The 25,536-nt window shown below is 38.3% G+C and overlaps 2 protein-coding genes and 2 long non-coding RNA genes across 5 annotated transcripts in view; 1 reads left to right on the top strand and 3 right to left on the bottom strand.

Moving 5' to 3' along the window:
• Positions 1-25,536, bottom strand: part of LOC123879971 (D-dopachrome decarboxylase-like) — an 88,298-nt gene that overhangs the window by 47,479 nt on the left and 15,283 nt on the right. The window lies entirely within an intron of this gene.
• LOC123879970 (protein lethal(2)essential for life-like) overlaps positions 1-25,536 on the top strand; it is a 76,791-nt gene that overhangs the window by 40,802 nt on the left and 10,453 nt on the right. The window lies entirely within an intron of this gene.
• Positions 3,108-9,684, bottom strand: LOC123879976. Of its 2 annotated transcripts, none has more exons than XR_006799127.1 (3): positions 9,598-9,684; positions 3,833-3,884; positions 3,108-3,733 (listed from the first exon to the last, which is right to left on the bottom strand). It is a non-coding gene; the product is annotated as an uncharacterized LOC123879976 (long non-coding RNA). The 2 variants fall into 2 exon arrangements; XR_006799128.1 differs by having other exon boundaries at positions 3,833-3,962; positions 9,598-9,675.
• LOC123879979 lies at positions 18,912-19,853 on the bottom strand. Its single transcript, XR_006799131.1, has 3 exons — positions 19,767-19,853; positions 19,637-19,688; positions 18,912-19,537 (listed from the first exon to the last, which is right to left on the bottom strand). It is a non-coding gene; the product is annotated as an uncharacterized LOC123879979 (long non-coding RNA).

The following is a 25,536-nucleotide window of genomic DNA, read 5'->3' as shown; positions in this document are numbered from 1 at the left end:
ATAAGTCGTTGTTGACGAGCAGGGGCGTTGCATAAACCAAAAGGCATAACCTTGAACTTGAATAACCCGCGACCTGGGACGGTGAAGCTAGTTTTTTCCTGAGAGCTTTTTGACAGAGGGATCTGCCAAAACGAAGAGGATAAATCTATGGTTGATAAGAACTTTGCTTCTTTCAAACTGTCCAAGATCTGAGGGATGTAAGGAATTGCATAAGAGTCACCCTTAGTAATAGCATTTAGCTTCCTGCAATCTAGACAAAACCTCCAGTCACCATTTGCTTTCTTGACCAAAATAGCTGGATTATTCCATGGACTTTCACTGGTAGTGACGACATCTAGCGCAAGCATTCTGTCTAATTCAGCTTGTAAAGCTGACTTTTTGTCCGGGGACATAGGATATTGTTTCACCCGAACCGGCGCAGAATTGCCTGTGTCAATTACATGCTCTATCAACGATGTCCTACCTAGACCCTTCTTGTCAAATGAAATATCATTGTATTTATCTATTATGGCTTTGGCTATTTCTTTTTGATCAAAGTTCAAGTTATTGAATGGTTGAATGGAATGTACATTTTTCGTCGTTATTGTGTTGCAAAAGCTTTCAGGTGAACGTATATAGTCTATATTTTCAAATATTTCTGGGGCTACATTAAACGCCTTCCAGAAATCGCATCCTAGTATTAAATCTGAAGTTACTGCAGGCACAACATAAAATTTAATAGCACAAGTTTTACTATTGAAAGTCACAGGTATATACATATGTCCTGATGACTCTAACTGGATTCCATTTGCAACAGTGCAAGAATTATCAATAAAATTGTTAAAGTTATAACCCAATTTGATAAAATATGTATGAGAGTTGTTGCCAAGAATAGATATACATGCGCCAGAATCTAGCAAACCATAAACTTTTATATCTCCTATATTACATTCCAAATATGGCCTAATATCATCTTTTTGTGGGGAAAATCGAACTGTAAAAATCGAATCATAATTTTTGAATTTTGACATTTTTTTACTTAAAGTGTTACAGTTCGAGTTGTTTAGTTTTTTGGATCAGTTTTCTTATTTTTATTACAATTTGGGCAAGTCAACTTTGTAAAACCTGGAGTTTTACAAGTAAAGCAATGAACCTTCCGTTTAACAAACTGTTTAGAAACATTGTTTGATGGACAATGACAACAGTTATTCGATGGATTTGGATTTTTATGGTTATTGTTCTTATTACCATTTTCCCTGCATAAATATTGTTTATTTGGAGGTTGCTGATCATGAACCTTATTTTGTTGAATTTTTGGTTCTGATATACTAGGCTTTTTGCCCCTACTATCCACAAAAGCCACTGTTTTATTCTTGGGCTTATAAGAAAACTCAGGAGTTATAATATTTGTTGGTTTTCCAGGCTCTGAGAATAATGTAGCACGCTGGCTAGCAGCTTCTATCTTTTTGCAACTCTCTTTTAACTGTGAAATTGAATCAATTTGAACTAGTGCTAACTGTTGAGAGAAATTTGGGCGTATGTTATGTAATAAAATCTCTAGTTTAGCTGCTTCTGACAGTTGTGTCCTTAAGCGAGCAAACAGACAAGCCATAACAGAGAAATAAATATGAGTAGGCTCTTCTACCCCCTGTGTTCTGGCACGAATTTCACCCAGTAGACGATAGTCATAATCGACCGGATCAAATTCCTCCAATATTAGATTTTTAAGATCAGACCACGTACATATCTGATGTTTTAATCCTCGGAACCAAATGAGAGCTTGGTCACTAAATAACTGTGCTGCAGACCTGAACAGTTTGGCATCCGAAACCCCGTAGCAACCCTGTAACTCTTCTATCCGTTCAATGAATGAGCGAGGATCCGTGGTGCCGTTGAACTTAACGTTCCATTTGGCTACATTCTTGTCACTCGAACACTCGAAGAGCGAAGATTCATGAACTATTGCTGCAGAAGATGAAGTTGAAGCAGGAGTTTCTGAAACGGTAATTGTTGGAGTTTCAATTTTTGCAAGTAATGGGTCAAGCCTACTTTTGAGTTCTGTCTTTTGTGTTAAAACCGCTGGTTCCTCAGTTGAAATCCTATTCAATCGATGGTAAAGGTGGTAGGCTAGGGCTTCTGCTCTAGCTAGCGATACCTTCTCTTTATATACATCCCATTTATCTAACAAAGCTACTAGTTCGTCTAATTTTTCACCTATAATTTGAAATTCAGAATCCGCTTTAAAAGGTGTTTCTATTATGGCCTCAGAAGGACATTCTAAAATAAGCTTGCGCATCTGTCTTCTGAGGGCATCGACAGTATTTCCAGGAGTATCCGCACGTATGGACACTTCATAGACTAATTCATCCTTTCTAAGGGAGTGAAATTGTATAGCTCTGGACTTTTCCATGTTAAGTAATTGATGGTATACACAATTACAATATAAAACTTAAGTTAATTATATAACAATTAAGTTAACAATTAGACAAACAGTTATTAACTTAAACTGATAAGAAATATTTGTAACACTGAAAAGAAAGCATTAATTACAATATTATCCATAAATTTCAATTAAATTGATGGTTTACCTACAATATTTTCAAACTACTATGTGTCATATGACAACCCTGGGTGTATTGAACTGATTTCATAAAAACTAAGTTAATTTTTGAACAAATATAAACAAATAATAGTATTTAAATTAAATTACAGGACGACCACTGTAGCCTGTGTGAAACAAAAGTTTTTAAACCCGAAAAGCGCCACTGTAGCACTGGGGAGAAAAAATATAGTGTATAATTTAAATATGAAAATTTTTGAAGTTGTTGAGTGCCACTATAACACTCAGGAGAAAAATAAAGTATAATTTATACCCGTTGAGTGCCACTGTAGCACTCAGGGGAAAATAAAATATAGTTAATACCCGTTGGAGCGCCACTGTAGCATATCCAGGTCCTAGGTCTTTCAGGAACTCTAGGTGCGTTGCTAGGACCTAGACATGCTAACAGAATCAGCTCTGTACAGTCAGGGATTTATGTGGAAAAAGATAATTATTAAATTGAAACCTCGAGTACCTTAGAAATAGTTATTTAATTCTTCTTTTGTTTGTTATAGATTTACAATTAAAGTTAACTCGACTAGTTACAGAGACATGAGAGATGCATTATACTATCTCAAGGTGCTGTCCGCATTCAACGCACCTCAACTATGATCTTAGGTTACTCGTCTTAATGATAGGTTACGATTTTAGGAACGTATAAGTCACAATCTAGTGTAAACCATTAATTAATATAAATGTAAACCAAAATACAAAAGTAGTTGAATTAGCTTAAAATAAAAAAGTTAATATGTTGGAGAGAATCCACCTTATAAATCCTGAAGATTTAGGAAAACACCTGTTCCGAAAATCAAGCTTCGCTCCGGACGCGCGGCTCATACAGACGGTGGCCGTGTGTCATGCGGACGAGCAAGGTGAAGGATGCAAGAGATTCCTATGGATTTGCTGGCGTTGCACGCTTCCTCAATCCAAACGTGAAGCGAGCAAAACGCGTGTTAAATCTCAAATTTCAGCGTTATTTTATAACCCAATCATGGTTTTTAAAATTATTAGGTTGTTAGGGGACCATGATGATGATTTTCTTATCAAGTTGTTTAAATTTTCTAATCTGTTTAAATTGTTGAAAACTGTTGAAATTTCTTAAATCTGTTTAAATTTCTTAAATTCGTTTGAATTTCTTAAATCCCATGTCGCCACCTAAAAGGAAAATAAAATTGCGAATTGGCGACACGTTTATTTCGGGTAGGGGAGCCTTACATCTTTCTAATTAATTTTTGAGAGTAATAATTTACTTACCACATCGTGATGAACGACCCCCACCCGCCGCGTGGCAAACTTTATCCTAAAGCTGGAACAAGGAATCATAAATTCACAACACCATCGAAGAGTGGACGAATTTATCTCGCACGAATAAACTCACACATACCTGTAACGCCACACCGCCTCAGCCAATCGCAACGCGCCAACGCCAACCAGACTATCCGAGTCAAGCCGAGCCAAACGCCGGCCAATCATAGCCTAGCGGCCATTGAACGCCAACGCCAGCGCCATTGACAGCCGAATGCCACTCAGCAACAACTGCCAAATGCCTTCGGTGGGGATAACGCCATATAAAGCCATGCGAGCTCATTTTTAGGATTATTATTGTATCGTACGCATTATAAGCTGAAATACTGCCGGTCTCTGTAAATAAGTGTAATAAGTGTGTAATAAATGTGTAATAAGTAAATAAGTGTAGTAGTAACAAATATATGAGAGTAATTATAATTATTAGTGTGTTGAGTGAAGTGATAAAATAAATTAGTGCGATTATACTGATTTGCTCTTTTTATTTAAACCCACTGTTTCATCTCAGAAGTGGGATTAATAAAGAAAGTTATGATGCATAATCGCGCCAATTAACGATCCGGCAAATACATGCCGGCTACTTTGATCCTCCGCAAGAGGGAAACGAATCACCGTGTAAAAATCAAGCGACAATGAAGATCGTCCACTTCTGGGGCCCGGAAGGTCCTTAGAAGAGTTTTGAACCGGAGGTACATTCATCTGCAGCGTGCATGGTTTCTACGCCCGATGGCAACCTACCCTCAACTTCTACGCGTAATAACTGAGGTATGATCCATCCATTATTCCATTTCAAATTTTAATCCCGTTTTTAATGATATTGATGCATAGTGTAATGAGGTTGATCGTGTTTGTAACCTCTACTGATGAGATGACCGTGAAAGGTTAATATTGCTAACACCCTGTTTGAGGTTATGAAATTAGTATTAGGGCACGCGGGTTATGATAGGTGGTCATTATACGCTCGCGGATAGAGTAAATGGTTTGAGTGATAGCTGAAGCTAAAAATATAACTATAATTTGTGGCATATCTGACCGTCAAATAAAGGTTTAGGTTTAAAGACGTATTCTCATAAAAAAAGGTCATTTACATGAGAAAATAAAGTTTACAATATTCGCCATTTAATGAAGTACTCATTCAGCGCATTTGCTGAAGTAGTTCGCATTACTCATAATGTGAGCAGCTAATTATTCAGTTTTAAATGGATTGAATGAGTGTACATTTTTTTTATGTGTGCAGGTATTTTGTTGTACAGTTTAGCTCCTTCATAGGTAAGGGTTTTTCTGCCATAAATTGTTCTAGTTTTGGGTAAGGCAAGGTAGCTAGCTCGACGAGTTTTAGTTTTAATTTTTGTGAATGTGATATTCGTGTGTATTGTTTTATTTACAGTTTTCCTAACAAAAATACACGTGCTGTATGTATATAACTGATGAAATAAAGGCGGTAAATACTAATGCTAAAATTTCAACCAATTTATTAAGTCAACTTTTTATCGAATTAGGTAAAAACCCGCTCAACCATCCACTTTTCACGTTGCATCTCGCCGAGATACCCGCAATTTGAATTCGCAGTTTAATTCTAGAGTGCTACCGGTACGAAAAAGTTAACAAGTAATTCAATACGTTAAATAGTAAAAAATAAAAACTCCCGACTGCTGTTTGCGCTGCATATTTTTCGGCTCTTACATTAAATCGTATAAAATCCACCACATTGATTGTTTAAAGAATTTTATGTATCCATTGACACACACGCCATCAAGACGAATGACGTATCATTTATCAAAATCGGTTAAAATTGTTGAGAGGTTATGAACTGACACAAATACATACTGATTAAACGCTTAATCCCTACTTTTGCAGCAATTAATAAATAAAAAAAATCTAGTATATCGGATGGTAACAATAGTTCTCAGACTACCCGCAAATTTCAACCATAAGTTTTTAAGAAACAAGCTTTGACGCTATTAGTGTTTTTATTTGCACAAGGCTCAGTCATAGTATAAGGTTCTATAAACCTTTAAGGTTATTTTTTTCGCGTCGTCAGTGATATTCCCGCTGCAGTCATACAGACAACACTGGGTACGTGTGGGGTACCTATAAATTATTTTTAAGGGTACAATAATATCATTTACGTCAGAATCGGTTGATGAACACTTTCCGTGTGCTCGAACTCAGTTTTGCATATAGCATGGCGATCGCAATTTGAATGTAAAATCGAATTATGATGTTCACTTTTGAGTTTCTTGTGAAATTGATTTTCATGTGGTTATATGATTGTTATGTAATATGAATATAGATTTTCATAATTGGGGCAGACGTACTTTATGAATCGACTGGGAGCTACTTGTAGTCAAACAATAATATTGTGCTTATCTTTCTTTTCTCGGAATTTTTGGTGAGTTCGTGAAGTGCAAACGTCATCGCCTACGATGGTCACCACTGATGCTTTGCTGTGCGCTGTGTGCCTGATGCCGAGCGCGTCACTGCAAGGCACCTCATCGTGGCGCGCTAACGATGCAGGGTTGCAGCCAATGGGTATCTATAAGCCGCCGCATTGTCGCCTATTTGGGGTCACATAAGCGCTGTTAAGCGTTTATGCTGTATGGTATGACTGTTCTTTTATTTTTACTAAAAGTTAGTGTTTATGAAGTCTGTACATGTTGTAACTTGTAGTTTAAATCATATTCTTTGAATGATTGAGAGCATAGTAAGTAGATCTTACTCACGGCTTTGGGACTGTCTCGTATAATATACAAGCCAGTGGCACAGCGTATGAGTAAATACAAATAGGTAGTGTAATGTAGGCAGAATCGGGCACTTGGAGGAAACGTAATAATAATTATTACCAGTTAGACATCCTTATGATTTTGATAATGCTTTTGTCATTTTAGAAAAAAAGTAGTGCTTGTAGGCAGCATGTACGTTACGTACTTTTGCCAACAAGCTTTCAATCGAGTCAATTTTATCATTCTACCTTTAGATTGTCGGTCCAATCATAATGTAAGTAGAAAGTTCAAGTGGCACTTTTAATTATAGCCATGATTTAGCTTTGTGCCGTTCATTGTTAGTCAGGTGGACCGGACGTACCGTAAGAATTTTCACTAAGCCGACTAGACTGACATTTTACATAATATCTTGAGTTCAGTTGGTGTTAGTATGCCTGCCTGGTTATGTAGCTTACATAGTAGGGAATAGGAATGGAATAGAAAACTGTTATTTAACTGATGATCCTGTATTACCTAAATTCAATCGTGAACTGTTTTCGGAATTACATAGATGCCGAAGTGAAGACAGTAGCCAAGTCTTACTTTCTGCAGCCAAGTCTTACTTTCTGCAGCCAAGTCTTACTTTCTGCCGCCAAGTCTTACTTTCTGCCGCCAAGTCTTACTTTCTGCCGCCAAGTCTTACTTTCTGCCACCAAGTCTTACTTTCTGCCGCCAAGTCTTAGGTACTTTCTGCCGCCAAGTCTTACTTTCTGCCGCCAAGTCTTACTTTCTGCCGCCAAGTCTTACTTTCTGCAGCCAGGTCTTACTTTCTGCAGCCAAGTCTTACTTCATGCAGCCAGGTCTTAATTTCTGTAGTGAGGTCTTACTTTCTACAGCCAGGTCTTACTTTCTGCAGCCAGGTTTTACTTTCGGCAGCCAAGTTTTATTTTCGGCAGCCAAGTTTTACTTTCGGTAGCCAAGTTTTACTTTCGGTAGCCAAGTTTTACTTTCGGTAGCCAAGTTTTACTTTCGGTAGCCAAGTTTTACTTTCGGTAGCCAAGTTTTACTTTCGGTAGCCAAGTTTTACTTTCGGTAGCCAAGTTTTACTTTCGGTAGCCAAGTTTTACTTTCGGTAGCCAAGTTTTACTTTCGGTAGCCAAGTTTTACTTTCGGTAGCCAAGTTTTACTTTCGGTAGCCAAGTTTTACTTTCGGTAGCCAAGTTTTACTTTCGGTAGCCAAGTTTTACTTTCGATAGCCAAGTTTAACTTTCGGTAGCCAATTTTTACTTTCGGTAGCCAATTTTTACTTTCGAAAGCCAAGTTTTACTTTCGATAGGAGTACTTTCATCTCGTTGCTCGTTGAGAAATCTCCCTGCAAGGATTTAAGTGAGATTCCTCTTCAAGTCAGAGTAATAGCTTTCACAGCTTCACGAGAAGCTATTCACTTCCTTTCTACAAGCCAGTCTGTTGACGGTTTTTCTTTCAAAAATGTCTCTAAAGTAAAACGTGGAAAAATAGTACAACTGAAAAACAATAATAATTTATAAATTAAATAATGTTCTTTTGTTTCGTCTTGGTTTTAAAGTGGATAAGATTGCAGTTTAGATCACAGACCAATAGCATTGGATTAGAATTTTGTAGAATTCATACTGACCACATTTTGTAAAACCATTTTGTAAGACAGCGAAAGGATATCGCTCATCAGTAGTATAGGTACAATTTGATTATTACAGATGCTTTTGCAAAATTTGTTACTAGCCGAAAACGATCAGTTTCGTAGAATATTATACATAATTTGGCTTATTTGAACATCCTAGCAAACTTATAAAGTGACTATAAGAATGCTTTTACTAGTAGACATTTTAGAGTTTTCGAGTGTCGACTGATTAATAGTTAGGTATGTTTTGACCTCCATGATACTACCACGAGCCAAGTGCCTAGTCAAGCCAAGCCAAGCACTAGCCAGACCATGTTAAACGCGTTGTGCCACAGGCCCTAGCGAGACTGCGAATAAAATGATTAGACAAACTGCTTACTTGATATTATTTGGACTACTGACAATACTCTCAAAGAATGTGCTATCCATAATTTGGTATTTACCTAGGTCACGATGCCATGTTGCTATTAATTATTTAAATTAGTAAACTCGGGGAGGTTATGCGTAACAAGGCAAATGCTCGGTAAAGGATAGCAAGCGATAGGATAAAGCTAACTAGATAATGTAACTGACAAAATTAATATTTCATTTAATTATAACAAAGGAATTTAGTTATTTAGTGGCAAGTTCCCACAAGCATTGCGACAAAAGTAAACACTGATAGCATTTACTCAGGTTCATTTTCGTAACCAAGCTGGTAGGCATTACGAGAACCCGCAGTGTTAAGGGATTTCGAGGCTACAAAGCTTGTACATGCCTGAGCAGACTCTTTAAAGCCATATCACAGCGCCTACGGATCTTATATCCAACAGTGCTAACTGTTCCGATAAATAACTTGAAACCGAAGACCTTATTGAGCTATTGCCTACCAGAAAGCTAACCAAGCATTTTCCCATTGCGGGAGCAATTCATTGTTTCAGGACGGCCGAATGTAACGCCACACCGCCTCAGCCAATCGCAACGCGCCAACGCCAACCAGACTATCCGAGTCAAGCCGAGCCAAACGCCGGCCAATCATAGCCTAGCGGCCATTGAACGCCAACGCCAGCGCCATTGACAGCCGAATGCCACTCAGCAACAACTGCCAAATGCCTTCGGTGGGGATAACGCCATATAAAGCCATGCGAGCTCATTTTTAGGATTATTATTGTATCGTACGCATTATAAGCTGAAATACTGCCGGTCTCTGTAAATAAGTGTAATAAGTGTGTAATAAATGTGTAATAAGTAAATAAGTGTAGTAGTGACAAATATATGAGAGTAATTATAATTATTAGTGTGTTGAGTGAAGTGATAAAATAAATTAGTGCGATTATACTGATTTGCTCTTTTTATTTAAACCCACTGTTTCATACCATTTTTAGTAAAACTCCCAGCCTAAACTATCGTTATCCTTTTTAAATTTTTGTAACTACGCCATCTCCCTGCAAGGCGAATCGAAAAAAGAAAGAGCTGTCACATCAAATTCTTTTTTCTTTTTGTTTTTTTTTTTTCTTCTGGCCCCAGATTCCTGACCACCTGTCAGTTTCCAAAATAACTCCATAATCCATGTGAAATTTTTACAAATGTATTTTATAGATCCTTTTATAAAGAAAAGGCAAATATTTAAACAAACGTAAATTTCATAAATAAATTCTTTTATGATGGCTGTTACAAGCAATCACACCAAGATGCCGAACTAGTTCCACCCGCTACGCACAGATGTCGCTAGTCGTAAGGAGATCAGTGATTTGAAGTTATATGTTTTCTTTTTAATATTTATATACAATAAATACCACACGTTACAATACCCCCTCCCCCGGAAAAAGGTTCAACGAAGGGGAACCGCTCGCTGCCCTCAGCGATCACGATGAAGCACTGAAATTAAAAGAAAGTCAAAAAAAAAACAAAATATATAACCACTGATTCCTAAACAAACAGAAGACTACAATAACTATTTCTATTTATCTTACCTATTCTATTTCTGGGAGTTTTGAAATGCTTTAGGCTAATGTTTCTATACTAGTTTTATAACTATGGAATTTAACTATACAACTATGTCGGCGGTACCGACTTTTAGCTGTCAACACTTTGCTCACTGAGCATTACGTCATCTCCCCACTATCGTCGTTGGACTATAAAATCAGACACGCTGTGCGTAGCGAGGCATTATTCGTCCGGTTGTTGCCGAGGATACTTCTCAGTAGGAATAGTCTGTCGTACTGTAGGTTTTAGAGTAGTGGTTACCTAAAGTGGTTCTGTTGGTTAAACGAGTCGTTATTGTGGTGGTTAGGTTAGATGGTTGGTTTGGGACCGGTGTAAGGGGTGGAGGAGCCGGTCTAGGTAGGTTAGGTTAGGTTTACCTAGTTACGCTGGTAGTTGTGACATGCAGTAAACGGAAGTATTGTTCTTAACACGTCTGAAGATCGCCTAGTGATCGAAGCAGACCCTAAAGATCTCCGCCTGCCTTCATCAATTCTTAAACAATCCTCGGCTCGATCCGACATCAGAAGCGGGATGAACCGTGGAGCCTCTTCAACTCCACCTAACCACATCGAAGAAAATAGCTGGCTTGTTGCAAGGTCGAGCCAAAACTCTTGGAGATACGTGAATCAATTACCAAAGCTTGGAATATCTGGAAACGAGTGGTTAATGGTGACAAAGACAAGGACATCTGATTCAAGTCCAGGAGGTGAAAGCTACAGGTAATCTGCACTTTTTCAAAATCTTAATATTGCCGCTTTGTGTGTGTGACGTAAGTTGAGGACAGGGGCCTCCTTACTTCTGTGTTTTGTAAGTTGAGGACAGGGGCCTCCTTACTTCTGTGTTTTGTGACGTTTGTGTGTGTGACGTAAGTTGAGGACAGGGGCCTCCTTACTTCTGTGTTTTGTAAGTTGAGGACAGGGGCCTCCTTACTTCTGTGTTTTGTGACGTTTGTGTGTGTGACGTAAGTTGAGGACAGGGGCCTCCTTACTTCTGTGTTTTGTGACGTTTGTGTGTGTGACGTAAGTTGAGGACAGGGGCCTCCTTACTTCTGTGTTTTGTGACGTTTGTGTGTGTGACGTAAGTTGAGGACAGGGGCCTCCTTACTTCTGTGTTTTGTAAGTTGAGGACAGGGGCCTCCTTACTTCTGTGTTTTGTGTCGTAAGTTGAGGACAGGGGCCTCCTTACTTTTGTGTTTTGTGACGTAAGTTGAGGACAGGGGTCTCCTTACTTTTGTGTTTTGTGACGTAAGTTGAGGACAGGGGCCTCCTTACTTTCACTATTAGTCGTGTCCAACGAGGATGAGGGCTTCCGTGCGTAATCTGTTTCGTACAACGGTACTGTGTTCTTTTTTTTTTCTTTGGCAGGTCGAGGGCGACCTGTGGTCAGAATGGCCATGTCGGCGCTGATTTACGAAGGCGAGCACGAACGCGCACGAGCAATATCGGACAATCCATGAATCAGGGACGGTGGGAACGGACCGGTCACCAGCTAGCTCCCGAGGACGGTCGCGCGTCAGAATGGCCGTGACGCGACGATGTTAAAAGAGTTTTACTGTCATAGACACCGCACAGTTACAGTTAACCACATACCCTTAACAACAACCAAAAAAAAAAAAAAATTTTGTTTTTAAGTTCAGTTAGATGCCAAGAAATTAATTACTCAGTTAGACGCCACCGAGTTTCTTGCTGGTTCTTCTCGCTAGGTTGTGGCATTCCGAACCAGTGGTAAATTCGTTTTGAATAATGTTTAGATCATGATTGATTAAGAGTTGCAATAGCAATTGCGCTCTAATCATATGAACTGTAGTTTAGAATCGGTTCAACTAACTTTCGCGTCGCGACATGTCAGTAGATGAGTTCTTGTAATTAGGTTTTGGTTCTTCTCGCAGTGTTAGCCTATTTTTTAGACAGATGATCAGTTGAAAGTGATTTGTTAATCTAGGTTGGTTGTGTCAACTTCCTAAGTGTTGAGATGTGATGAATTAGTCAAGCCAAAGAGCCCTAGAAAAAGCCGTGATGGTCAGAATCATAACCAATAGCATTGTACGTTAATTATTGTAATGTTTCTGGTTTACGGAGGTTTACTGACTGAGGGGACGCTGATGTCCGGTCCACTAGTGTTGAGTGGTTGAGGGGACATTGATGTCCAGGTTTAGAATGAGAAAGATGTTCATTGACAGTTAACTGCTAGTCAGGATAGACGAGCGGTATAGTGATTTTGTGGTTATGGTTTTGTCCTCACATGCTTTGTGACATTTAGCGTACGAGGGCGTACGCAGGTCAGAATGGCCGTGTCGGCGGTACCGACTTTTAGCTGTCAACACTTTGCTCACTGAGCATTACGTCATCTCCCCACTATCGTCGTTGGACTATAAAATCAGACACGCTGTGCGTAGCGAGGCATTATTCGTCCGGTTGTTGCCGAGGACACTTCTCAGTAGGAATAGTCTGTCGTCTGTAGGTTTTAGAGTAGTGGTTACCTAAAGTGGTTCTGTTGGTTAAACGAGTCGTTATTGTGGTGGTTAGGTTAGATGGTTGGTTTGGGACCGGTGTAAGGGGTGGAGGAGCCGGTCTAGGTAGGTTAGGTTAGGTTTACCTAGTTACGCTGGTAGTTGTGACATGCAGTAAACGGAAGTATTGTTCTTAACACGTCTGAAGATCGCCTAGTGATCGAAGCAGACCCTAAAGATCTCCGCCTGCCTTCATCAATTCTTAAACAATCCTCGGCTCGATCCGACAACTACAAATTCTGCTATTTATAGGACGATCAGAAGTTGCTTGGACCTTGGCATCATTCACTGTAAACGGCGTACGTAATAATACAGCAATGCATCTAGGCCTACGGTCTTTGCAGCTTGATCTTACAATATACTAAACAGTATAACTGTTATGATATAGGAGACAGAGTCTCCGGATACTTTTTCGGTATATACAAGAACCGACTATCCTCAGTGTGTGGATACCTTCTTAGCATCAATACTACCTAAACAAAACACTGGGATAAAATAGTCTCTGTGCAAAGCACAGCAAAGGAGGAATTGATTTCCTAAATGTCTGGAACAAGGTCCTAGCGTCAATATGAGCTAACAAGACATAGGAATACTATAATCTCTGTGCAACAAAATGCACAGCAAAAGAGAAATACGAAAATTACTAACCTTCGAGTATATGATTCGTATTTCAGAAGAAATATATACACCATGGTTGAAAGGTTTGTTGATTGTCTCAGATCAATCATGAGTCATCGATCCGCCTCCATCTCACCCCTATCACTCTTGCATTATACTATGACATACATCACGCATTCTACTTATCACTCTCACTCTTTCCTTGCATTATACTACTTCATTCATCACGCATTTATACTTGGTAGTAACTTATTCCAATTAAGTTTACCACTTCCTTACACTTTAGTATGTGAGCACTTATAATGTTCACACACGGGTTGGGATTGAACATGTCTGAGTTACAATTTATACCTTTAAATCCTTTATATGCCAGGAACCTATTTTTGTACCATCTAGTCTTTCTAATTCATACACCAGTGGAGATAAAACTCTTGTAACCCTACATTTCTCATACTTCGGAGCTAATTTTGACATTTTGAATTTTTCAGCGTCACTCTGAGTATAAGTAGACTTCCATACAAGATCTCCAACTGAAAACTTGGCGTTCCTTCGCCTAAGGTTATAATGAGATGCATTTTTAGCATGTGCTTGATGTAATTTTTCACGTACCTTATCAAAAATCTCTTCCAAACTTTTAAATTCCCCTGCATACTCCTCGCGTGGCATACCCACTCTATATTCTTTATCTGTATCCCGATAGAAGTTTCCATTTATGACAGGTTCGCGACCGTGAACCAAGAAAAATGGTGAAAACCCTGTGGATTCGTTTATTGCACTATTTATAGCGAATTGAATCTTATTCAGGATTTGATCCCATGAACGATGGTTGTCCTCCACATAAGACGCGACAGCCGTCATAATGGTTTTATTATAACGTTCTACCAAATTTACTTGGGGGGTATATTTCGGAGTATAATGAAGTTTTGGTATATTGTAGCGCGCAATGACATTTTTGAATTCTGAACCTGTCATTTGGCTCCCATTGTCAAGGATTATGGTTTCTGGCGTCCCATGTACCAAAACTACATCATTTTCGAAATGTTTAGCCACTAAGGCTGAAGTTGCACGACGTAAGGGAAAAAGAAGTGTATATTTCGAAAAGCAACACGTAATTACCAAAAGGAAGGTGTAACCGGATCGGGATCGTGGCAACGGACCAACCAAATCCACTGACACTACCTGAAACGGTCGCGAACAAACCTTCGGTTTACCCATTAAACCGGGCGTTGCCTGTGTAGAGTGTTTATACGCTTTACATACATCACATGCATTCACAAATTCTAACACATCTTTATACATTCCTGGCCAAAAATACCTAAGACATAAACGTCTATGTGTTTTGAAAATACCTAAATGACCTGCTGTAGCCTCGCTATGATTTTCTCGAATGATTTTAGATCTCATTCCCTTAGGAACTACCTCTTTCCAATCAAATTCACTAGTGAGATTATATTTACTTTTACTAAATCGATAAAGAGTATTATCTTTAATCATGAAATTTGGAAAGTTTGTCGGATGAGATCTACAACCATTTAAAATTCTATCGTACCATTCATCTCTCGTACTCATTGTAGGCGTGGATGGAGCCGTATGGATGGCCTCTACCTTCATAAGACGTGATAAGGCATCAGGGACCACATTATCGGTGCCTTTTCGATGTTCGATTTCAAAATTGAACTGAGACAGACGACAACCCCACCGAGCTAACCTACCTGAAGGATTTTCTAAATTCAAGAACCACTTCAGTGATGAATGATCTGTTACGATTTTGAATGTTCGAGAACCTAGATATGCTTGAAATTTTTCTACTGAGAATATTACGGCTAACGCCTCACGCTCAGTAGCGCTATAATTCCTTTCACTTTTATTCAAGGACCTACTTACGTATGCAATCGGATGTTCATGACCATCGATATTCTGAGACAGCATACCTCCTAAACCGTACGACGATGCGTCGCAATGCACGATGAAAGGCTTTTCAAAGTCTGGAACGGCTAGGACAGGAGCAGAGACTAACGCATTTTTCAGCACCGTGAAGGCTTCCTCTGCGGCGTCGGTCCACTGGAACTTCGGCGCGTTTTTTCCTTTGCTGGTAAGCTTGTTCAGCGGAGCTGCAATAGTTGAAAAGTTACGATTAAATCTCCTGTACCAAGAGCAAGTACCTAAAAATACCTTTACATCACGAGCATTTGTCGGAGTAGGGAAGTTTAAGATTGCTGCTATTTTCTCTGGGTCAGTCCGTAAACCGTATTCGTCAACGACATATCCTAAGTATTTGATCGACTCTCTGAAGAATTTACATTTGTCAAAAGACACTGTTAAATTAGCCGATTTCAATTTGTCCAAAACTCGGTTCAGTAATAGCAAGTGAGTTGAAAAATCAGACGAGCAAATAACTATATCGTCGATGTAACAAAATACATAACCATTTTCAATGTCACTGCAAAAGTTTTGGTTAATTAACATGTCCATAAGTCGTTGTTGACGAGCAGGGGCGTTGCATAAACCAAAAGGCATAACCTTGAACTTGAATAACCCGCGACCTGGGACGGTGAAGCTAGTTTTTTCCTGAGAGCTTTTTGACAGAGGGATCTGCCAAAACGAAGAGGATAAATCTATGGTTGATAAGAACTTTGCTTCTTTCAAACTGTCCAAGATCTGAGGGATGTAAGGAATTGCATAAGAGTCACCCTTAGTAATAGCATTTAGCTTCCTGCAATCTAGACAAAACCTCCAGTCACCATTTGCTTTCTTGACCAAAATAGCTGGATTATTCCATGGACTTTCACTGGTAGTGACGACATCTAGCGCAAGCATTCTGTCTAATTCAGCTTGTAAAGCTGACTTTTTGTCCGGGGACATAGGATATTGTTTCACCCGAACCGGCGCAGAATTGCCTGTGTCAATTACATGCTCTATCAACGATGTCCTACCTAGACCCTTCTTGTCAAATGAAATATCATTGTATTTATCTATTATGGCTTTGGCTATTTCTTTTTGATCAAAGTTCAAGTTATTGAATGGTTGAATGGAATGTACATTTTTCGTCGTTATTGTGTTGCAAAAGCTTTCAGGTGAACGTATATAGTCTATATTTTCAAATATTTCTGGGGCTACATTAAACGCCTTCCAGAAATCGCATCCTAGTATTAAATCTGAAGTTACTGCAGGCACAACATAAAATTTAATAGCACAAGTTTTACTATTGAAAGTCACAGGTATATACATATGTCCTAATGACTCTAACTGGATTCCATTTGCAACAGTACAAGAATTATCAATAAAATTGTTAAAGTTATAACCCAATTTGATAAAATATGTATGAGAGTTGTTGCCAAGAATAGATATACATGCGCCAGAATCTAGCAAACCATAAACTTTTATATCTCCTATATTACATTCCAAATATGGCCTAATATCATCTTTTTGTGGGGAAAATCGAACTGTAAAAATCGAATCATAATTTTTGAATTTTGACATTTTTTTACTTAAAGTGTTACAGTTCGAGTTGTTTAGTTTTTTGGATCAGTTTTCTTATTTTTATTACAATTTGGGCAAGTCAACTTTGTAAAACCTGGAGTTTTACAAGTAAAGCAATGAACCTTCCGTTTAACAAACTGTTTAGAAACATTGTTTGATGGACAATGACAACAGTTATTCGATGGATTTGGATTTTTATGGTTATTGTTCTTATTACCATTTTCCCTACATAAATATTGTTTATTTGGAGGTTGCTGATCATGAACCTTATTTTGTTGAATTTTTGGTTCTGATATACTAGGCTTTTTGCCCCTACTATCCACAAAAGCCACTGTTTTATTCTTGGGCTTATAAGAAAACTCAGGAGTTATAATATTTGTTGGTTTTCCAGGCTCTGAGAATAATGTAGCACGCTGGCTAGCAGCTTCTATCTTTTTGCAACTCTCTTTTAACTGTGAAATTGAATCAATTTGAACTAGTGCTAACTGTTGAGAGAAATTTGGGCGTATGTTATGTAATAAAATCTCTAGTTTAGCTGCTTCTGACAGTTGTGTCCTTAAGCGAGCAAACAGACAAGCCATAACAGAGAAATAAATATGAGTAGGCTCTTCTACCCCCTGTGTTCTGGCAAGAATTTCACCCAGTAGACGATAGTCATAATCGACCGGATCAAATTCCTCCAATATTAGATTTTTAAGATCAGACCACGTACATATCTGATGTTTTAATCCTCGGAACCAAATGAGAGCTTGGTCACTAAATAACTGTGCTGCAGACCTGAACAGTTTGGCATCCGAAACCCCGTAGCAACCCTGTAACTCTTCTATCCGTTCAATGAATGAGCGAGGATCCGTGGTGCCGTTGAACTTAACGTTCCATTTGGCTACATTCTTGTCACTCGAACACTCGAAGAGCGAAGATTCATGAACTATTGCTGCAGAAGATGAAGTTGAAGCAGGAGTTTCTGAAACGGTAATTGTTGGAGTTTCAATTTTTGCAAGTAATGGGTCAAGCCTACTTTTGAGTTCTGTCTTTTGTGTTAAAACCGCTGGTTCCTCAGTTGAAATCCTATTCAATCGATGGTAAAGGTGGTAGGCTAGGGCTTCTGCTCTAGCTAGCGATACCTTCTCTTTATATACATCCCATTTATCTAACAAAGCTACTAGTTCGTCTAATTTTTCACCTATAATTTGAAATTCAGAATCCGCTTTAAAAGGTGTTTCTATTATGGCCTCAGAAGGACATTCTAAAATAAGCTTGCGCATCTGTCTTCTGAGGGCATCGACAGTATTTCCAGGAGTATCCGCACGTATGGACACTTCATAGACTAATTTATCCTTTCTAAGGGAGTGAAATTGTATAGCTCTGGACTTTTCCATGTTAAGTAATTGATGGTATACACAATTACAATATAAAACTTAAGTTAATTATATAACAATTAAGTTAACAATTAGACAAACAGTTATTAACTTAAACTGATAAGAAATATTTGTAACACTGAAAAGAAAGCATTAATTACAATATTATCCATAAATTTCAATTAAATTGATGGTTTACCTACAATATTTTCAAACTACTATGTGTCATATGACAACCCTGGGTGTATTGAACTGATTTCATAAAAACTAAGTTAATTTTTGAACAAATATAAACAAATAATAGTATTTAAATTAAATTACAGGACGACCACTGTAGCCTGTGTGAAACAAAAGTTTTTAAACCCGAAAAGCGCCACTGTAGCACTGGGGAGAAAAAATATAGTGTATAATTTAAATATGAAAATTTTTGAAGTTGTTGAGTGCCACTATAACACTCAGGAGAAAAATAAAGTATAATTTATACCCGTTGAGTGCCACTGTAGCACTCAGGGGAAAATAAAATATAGTTAATACCCGTTGGAGCGCCACTGTAGCATATCCAGGTCCTAGGTCTTTCAGGAACTCTAGGTGCGTTGCTAGGACCTAGACATGCTAACAGAATCAGCTCTGTACAGTCAGGGATTTATGTGGAAAAAGATAATTATTAAATTGAAACCTCGAGTACCTTAGAAATAGTTATTTAATTCTTCTTTTGTTTGTTATAGATTTACAATTAAAGTTAACTCGACTAGTTACAGAGACATGAGAGATGCATTATACTATCTCAAGGTGCTGTCCGCATTCAACGCACCTCAACTATGATCTTAGGTTACTCGTCTTAATGATAGGTTACGATTTTAGGAACGTATAAGTCACAATCTAGTGTAAACCATTAATTAATATAAATGTAAACCAAAATACAAAAGTAGTTGAATTAGCTTAAAATAAAAAAGTTAATATGTTGGAGAGAATCCACCTTATAAATCCTGAAGATTTAGGAAAACACCTGTTCCGAAAATCAAGCTTCGCTCCGGACGCGCGGCTCATACAGACGGTGGCCGTGTGTCATGCGGACGAGCAAGGTGAAGGATGCAAGAGATTCCTATGGATTTGCTGGCGTTGCACGCTTCCTCAATCCAAACGTGAAGCGAGCAAAACGCGTGTTAAATCTCAAATTTCAGCGTTATTTTATAACCCAATCATGGTTTTTAAAATTATTAGGTTGTTAGGGGACCATGATGATGATTTTCTTATCAAGTTGTTTAAATTTTCTAATCTGTTTAAATTGTTGAAAACTGTTGAAATTTCTTAAATCTGTTTAAATTTCTTAAATTCGTTTGAATTTCTTAAATCCCATGTCGCCACCTAAAAGGAAAATAAAATTGCGAATTGGCGACACGTTTATTTCGGGTAGGGGAGCCTTACATCTTTCTAATTAATTTTTGAGAGTAATAATTTACTTACCACATCGTGATGAACGACCCCCACCCGCCGCGTGGCAAACTTTATCCTAAAGCTGGAACAAGGAATCATAAATTCACAACACCATCGAAGAGTGGACGAATTTATCTCGCACGAATAAACTCACACATACCATTTTTAGTAAAACTCCCAGCCTAAACTATCGTTATCCTTTTTAAATTTTTGTAACTACGCCATCTCCCTGCAAGGCGAATCGAAAAAAGAAAGAGCTGTCACATCAAATTCTTTTTTCTTTTTGTTTTTTTTTTTTCTTCTGGCCCCAGATTCCTGACCACCTGTCAGTTTCCAAAATAACTCCATAATCCATGTGAAATTTTTACAAATGTATTTTATAGATCCTTTTATAAAGAAAAGGCAAATATTTAAACAAACGTAAATTTCATAAATAAATTCTTTTATGATGGCTGTTACAAGCAATCACACCAAGATGCCGAACTAGTTCCACCCGCTACGCACAGATGTCGCTAGTCGTAAGGAGATCAGTGATTTGAAGTTATATGTTTTCTTTTTAATATTTATATACAATAAATACCACACGTTACAATACCCCCTCCCCCGGAAAAAGGTTCAACGAAGGGGAACCGCTCGCTGCCCTCAGCGATCACGATGAAGCACTGAAATTAAAAGAAAGTCAAAAAAAAAAACAAAATATATAACCACTGATTCCTAAACAAACAGAAGACTACAATAACTATTTCTATTTATCTTACCTATTCTATTTCTGGGAGTTTTGAAATGCTTTAGGCTAATGTTTCTATACTAGTTTTATAACTATGGAATTTAACTATACAACTATGTCGGCGGTACCGACTTTTAGCTGTCAACACTTTGCTCACTGAGCATTACGTCATCTCCCCACTATCGTCGTTGGACTATAAAATCAGACACGCTGTGCGTAGCGAGGCATTATTCGTCCGGTTGTTGCCGAGGACACTTCTCAGTAGGAATAGTCTGTCGTACTGTAGGTTTTAGAGTAGTGGTTACCTAAAGTGGTTCTGTTGGTTAAACGAGTCGTTATTGTGGTGGTTAGGTTAGATGGTTGGTTTGGGACCGGTGTAAGGGGTGGAGGAGCCGGTCTAGGTAGGTTAGGTTAGGTTTACCTAGTTACGCTGGTAGTTGTGACATGCAGTAAACGGAAGTATTGTTCTTAACACGTCTGAAGATCGCCTAGTGATCGAAGCAGACCCTAAAGATCTCCGCCTGCCTTCATCAATTCTTAAACAATCCTCGGCTCGATCCGACAACTACAAATTCTGCTATTTATAGGACGATCAGAAGTTGCTTGGACCTTGGCATCATTCACTGTAAACGGCGTACGTAATAATACAGCAATGCATCTAGGCCTACGGTCTTTGCAGCTTGATCTTACAATATACTAAACAGTATAACTGTTATGATATAGGAGACAGAGTCTCCGGATACTTTTTCGGTATATACAAGAACCGACTATCCTCAGTGTGTGGATACCTTCTTAGCATCAATACTACCTAAACAAAACACTGGGATAAAATAGTCTCTGTGCAAAGCACAGCAAAGGAGGAATTGATTTCCTAAATGTCTGGAACAAGGTCCTAGCGTCAATATGAGCTAACAAGACATAGGAATACTATAATCTCTGTGCAACAAAATGCACAGCAAAAGAGAAATACGAAAATTACTAACCTTCGAGTATATGATTCGTATTTCAGAAGAAATATATACACCATGGTTGAAAGGTTTGTTGATTGTCTCAGATCAATCATGAGTCATCGATCCGCCTCCATCTCACCCCTATCACTCTTGCATTATACTATGACATACATCACGCATTCTACTTATCACTCTCACTCTTTCCTTGCATTATACTACTTCATTCATCACGCATTTATACTTGGTAGTAACTTATTCCAATTAAGTTTACCACTTCCTTACACTTTAGTATGTGAGCACTTATAATGTTCACACACGGGTTGGGATTGAACATGTCTGAGTTACAATTTATACCTTTAAATCCTTTATATGCCAGGAACCTATTTTTGTACCATCTAGTCTTTCTAATTCATACACCAGTGGAGATAAAACTCTTGTAACCCTACATTTCTCATACTTCGGAGCTAATTTTGACATTTTGAATTTTTCAGCGTCACTCTGAGTATAAGTAGACTTCCATACAAGATCTCCAACTGAAAACTTGGCGTTCCTTCGCCTAAGGTTATAATGAGATGCATTTTTAGCATGTGCTTGATGTAATTTTTCACGTACCTTATCAAAAATCTCTTCCAAACTTTTAAATTCCCCTGCATACTCCTCGCGTGGCATACCCACTCTATATTCTTTATCTGTATCCCGATAGAAGTTTCCATTTATGACAGGTTCGCGACCGTGAACCAAGAAAAATGGTGAAAACCCTGTGGATTCGTTTATTGCACTATTTATAGCGAATTGAATCTTATTCAGGTTTTGATCCCATGAACGATGGTTGTCCTCCACATAAGACGCGACAGCCGTAATAATGGTTTTATTATAACGTTCTACCAAATTTACTTGGGGGGTATATTTCGGAGTATAATGAAGTTTTGGTATATTGTAGCGCGCAATGACATTTTTGAATTCTGAACCTGTCATTTGGCTCCCATTGTCAAGGATTATGGTTTCTGGCGTCCCATGTACCAAAACTACATCATTTTCGAAATGTTTAGCCACTAAGGCTGAAGTTGCACGACGTAAGGGAAAAAGAAGTGTATATTTCGAAAAGCAACACGTAATTACCAAAAGGAAGGTGTAACCGGATCGGGATCGTGGCAACGGACCAACCAAATCCACTGACACTACCTGAAACGGTCGCGAACAAACCTTCGGTTTACCCATTAAACCGGGCGTTGCCTGTGTAGAGTGTTTATACGCTTTACATACATCACATGCATTCACAAATTCTAACACATCTTTATACATTCCTGGCCAAAAATACCTAAGACATAAACGTCTATGTGTTTTGAAAATACCTAAATGACCTGCTGTAGCCTCGCTATGATTTTCTCGAATGATTTTAGATCTCATTCCCTTAGGAACTACCTCTTTCCAATCAAATTCACTAGTGAGATTATATTTACTTTTACTAAATCGATAAAGAGTATTATCTTTAATCATGAAATTTGGAAAGTTTGTCGGATGAGATCTACAACCATTTAAAATTCTATCGTACCATTCATCTCTCGTACTCATTGTAGGCGTGGATGGAGCCGTATGGATGGCCTCTACCTTCATAAGACGTGATAAGGCATCAGGGACCACATTATCGGTGCCTTTTCGATGTTCGATTTCAAAATTGAACTGAGACAGACGACAACCCCACCGAGCTAACCTACCTGAAGGATTTTCTAAATTCAAGAACCACTTCAGTGATGAATGATCTGTTACGATTTTGAATGTTCGAGAACCTAGATATGCTTGAAATTTTTCTACTGAGAATATTACGGCTAACGCCTCACGCTCAGTAGCGCTATAATTCCTTTCACTTTTATTCAAGGACCTACTTACGTATGCAATCGGATGTTCATGACCATCGATATTCTGAGACAGCATACCTCCTAAACCGTACGACGATGCGTCGCAATGCACGATGAAAGGCTTTTCAAAGTCTGGAACGGCTAGGACAGGAGCAGAGACTAACGCATTTTTCAGCACCGTGAAGGCTTCCTCTGCGGCGTCGGTCCACTGGAACTTCGGCGCGTTTTTTCCTTTGCTGGTAAGCTTGTTCAGCGGAGCTGCAATAGTTGAAAAGTTACGAATAAATCTCCTGTACCAAGAGCAAGTACCTAAAAATACCTTTACATCACGAGCATTTGTCGGAGTAGGGAAGTTTAAGATTGCTGCTATTTTCTCTGGGTCAGTCCGTAAACCGTATTCGTCAACGACATATCCTAAGTATTTGATCGACTCTCTGAAGAATTTACATTTGTCAAAAGACACTGTTAAATTAGCCGATTTCAATTTGTCCAAAACTCGGTTCAGTAATAGCAAGTGAGTTGAAAAATCAGACGAGCAAATAACTATATCGTCGATGTAACAAAATACATAACCATTTTCAATGTCACTGCAAAAGTTTTGGTTAATTAACATGTCCATAAGTCGTTGTTGACGAGCAGGGGCGTTGCATAAACCAAAAGGCATAACCTTGAACTTGAATAACCCGCGACCTGGGACGGTGAAGCTAGTTTTTTCCTGAGAGCTTTTTGACAGAGGGATCTGCCAAAACGAAGAGGATAAATCTATGGTTGATAAGAACTTTGCTTCTTTCAAACTGTCCAAGATCTGAGGGATGTAAGGAATTGCATAAGAGTCACCCTTAGTAATAGCATTTAGCTTCCTGCAATCTAGACAAAACCTCCAGTCACCATTTGCTTTCTTGACCAAAATAGCTGGATTATTCCATGGACTTTCACTGGTAGTGACGACATCTAGCGCAAGCATTCTGTCTAATTCAGCTTGTAAAGCTGACTTTTTGTCCGGGGACATAGGATATTGTTTCACCCGAACCGGCGCAGAATTGCCTGTGTCAATTACATGCTCTATCAACGATGTCCTACCTAGACCCTTCTTGTCAAATGAAATATCATTGTATTTATCTATTATGGCTTTGGCTATTTCTTTTTGATCAAAGTTCAAGTTATTGAATGGTTGAATGGAATGTACATTTTTCGTCGTTATTGTGTTGCAAAAGCTTTCAGGTGAACGTATATAGTCTATATTTTCAAATATTTCTGGGGCTACATTAAACGCCTTCCAGAAATCGCATCCTAGTATTAAATCTGAAGTTACTGCAGGCACAACATAAAATTTAATAGCACAAGTTTTACTATTGAAAGTCACAGGTATATACATATGTCCTGATGACTCTAACTGGATTCCATTTGCAACAGTGCAAGAATTATCAATAAAATTGTTAAAGTTATAACCCAATTTGATAAAATATGTATGAGAGTTGTTGCCAAGAATAGATATACATGCGCCAGAATCTAGCAAACCATAAACTTTTATATCTCCTATATTACATTCCAAATATGGCCTAATATCATCTTTTTGTGGGGAAAATCGAACTGTAAAAATCGAATCATAATTTTTGAATTTTGACATTTTTTTACTTAAAGTGTTACAGTTCGAGTTGTTTAGTTTTTTGGATCAGTTTTCTTATTTTTATTACAATTTGGGCAAGTCAACTTTGTAAAACCTGGAGTTTTACAAGTAAAGCAATGAACCTTCCGTTTAACAAACTGTTTAGAAACATTGTTTGATGGACAATGACAACAGTTATTCGATGGATTTGGATTTTTATGGTTATTGTTCTTATTACCATTTTCCCTACATAAATATTGTTTATTTGGAGGTTGCTGATCATGAACCTTATTTTGTTGAATTTTTGGTTCTGATATACTAGGCTTTTTGCCCCTACTATCCACAAAAGCCACTGTTTTATTCTTGGGCTTATAAGAAAACTCAGGAGTTATAATATTTGTTGGTTTTCCAGGCTCTGAGAATAATGTAGCACGCTGGCTAGCAGCTTCTATCTTTTTGCAACTCTCTTTTAACTGTGAAATTGAATCAATTTGAACTAGTGCTAACTGTTGAGAGAAATTTGGGCGTATGTTATGTAATAAAATCTCTAGTTTAGCTGCTTCTGACAGTTGTGTCCTTAAGCGAGCAAACAGACAAGCCATAACAGAGAAATAAATATGAGTAGGCTCTTCTACCCCCTGTGTTCTGGCAAGAATTTCACCCAGTAGACGATAGTCATAATCGACCGGATCAAATTCCTCCAATATTAGATTTTTAAGATCAGACCACGTACATATCTGATGTTTTAATCCTCGGAACCAAATGAGAGCTTGGTCACTAAATAACTGTGC

The sequence above is a fragment of the Maniola jurtina genome, chromosome W, assembly GCF_905333055.1.
Source record: "Maniola jurtina chromosome W, ilManJurt1.1, whole genome shotgun sequence".
Classification (NCBI taxonomy): Eukaryota; Metazoa; Arthropoda; class Insecta; order Lepidoptera; family Nymphalidae; genus Maniola; species Maniola jurtina.
Note: the sequence above shows the minus strand (reverse complement) of the source record. Positions and strands in the feature narration are given on the sequence as shown.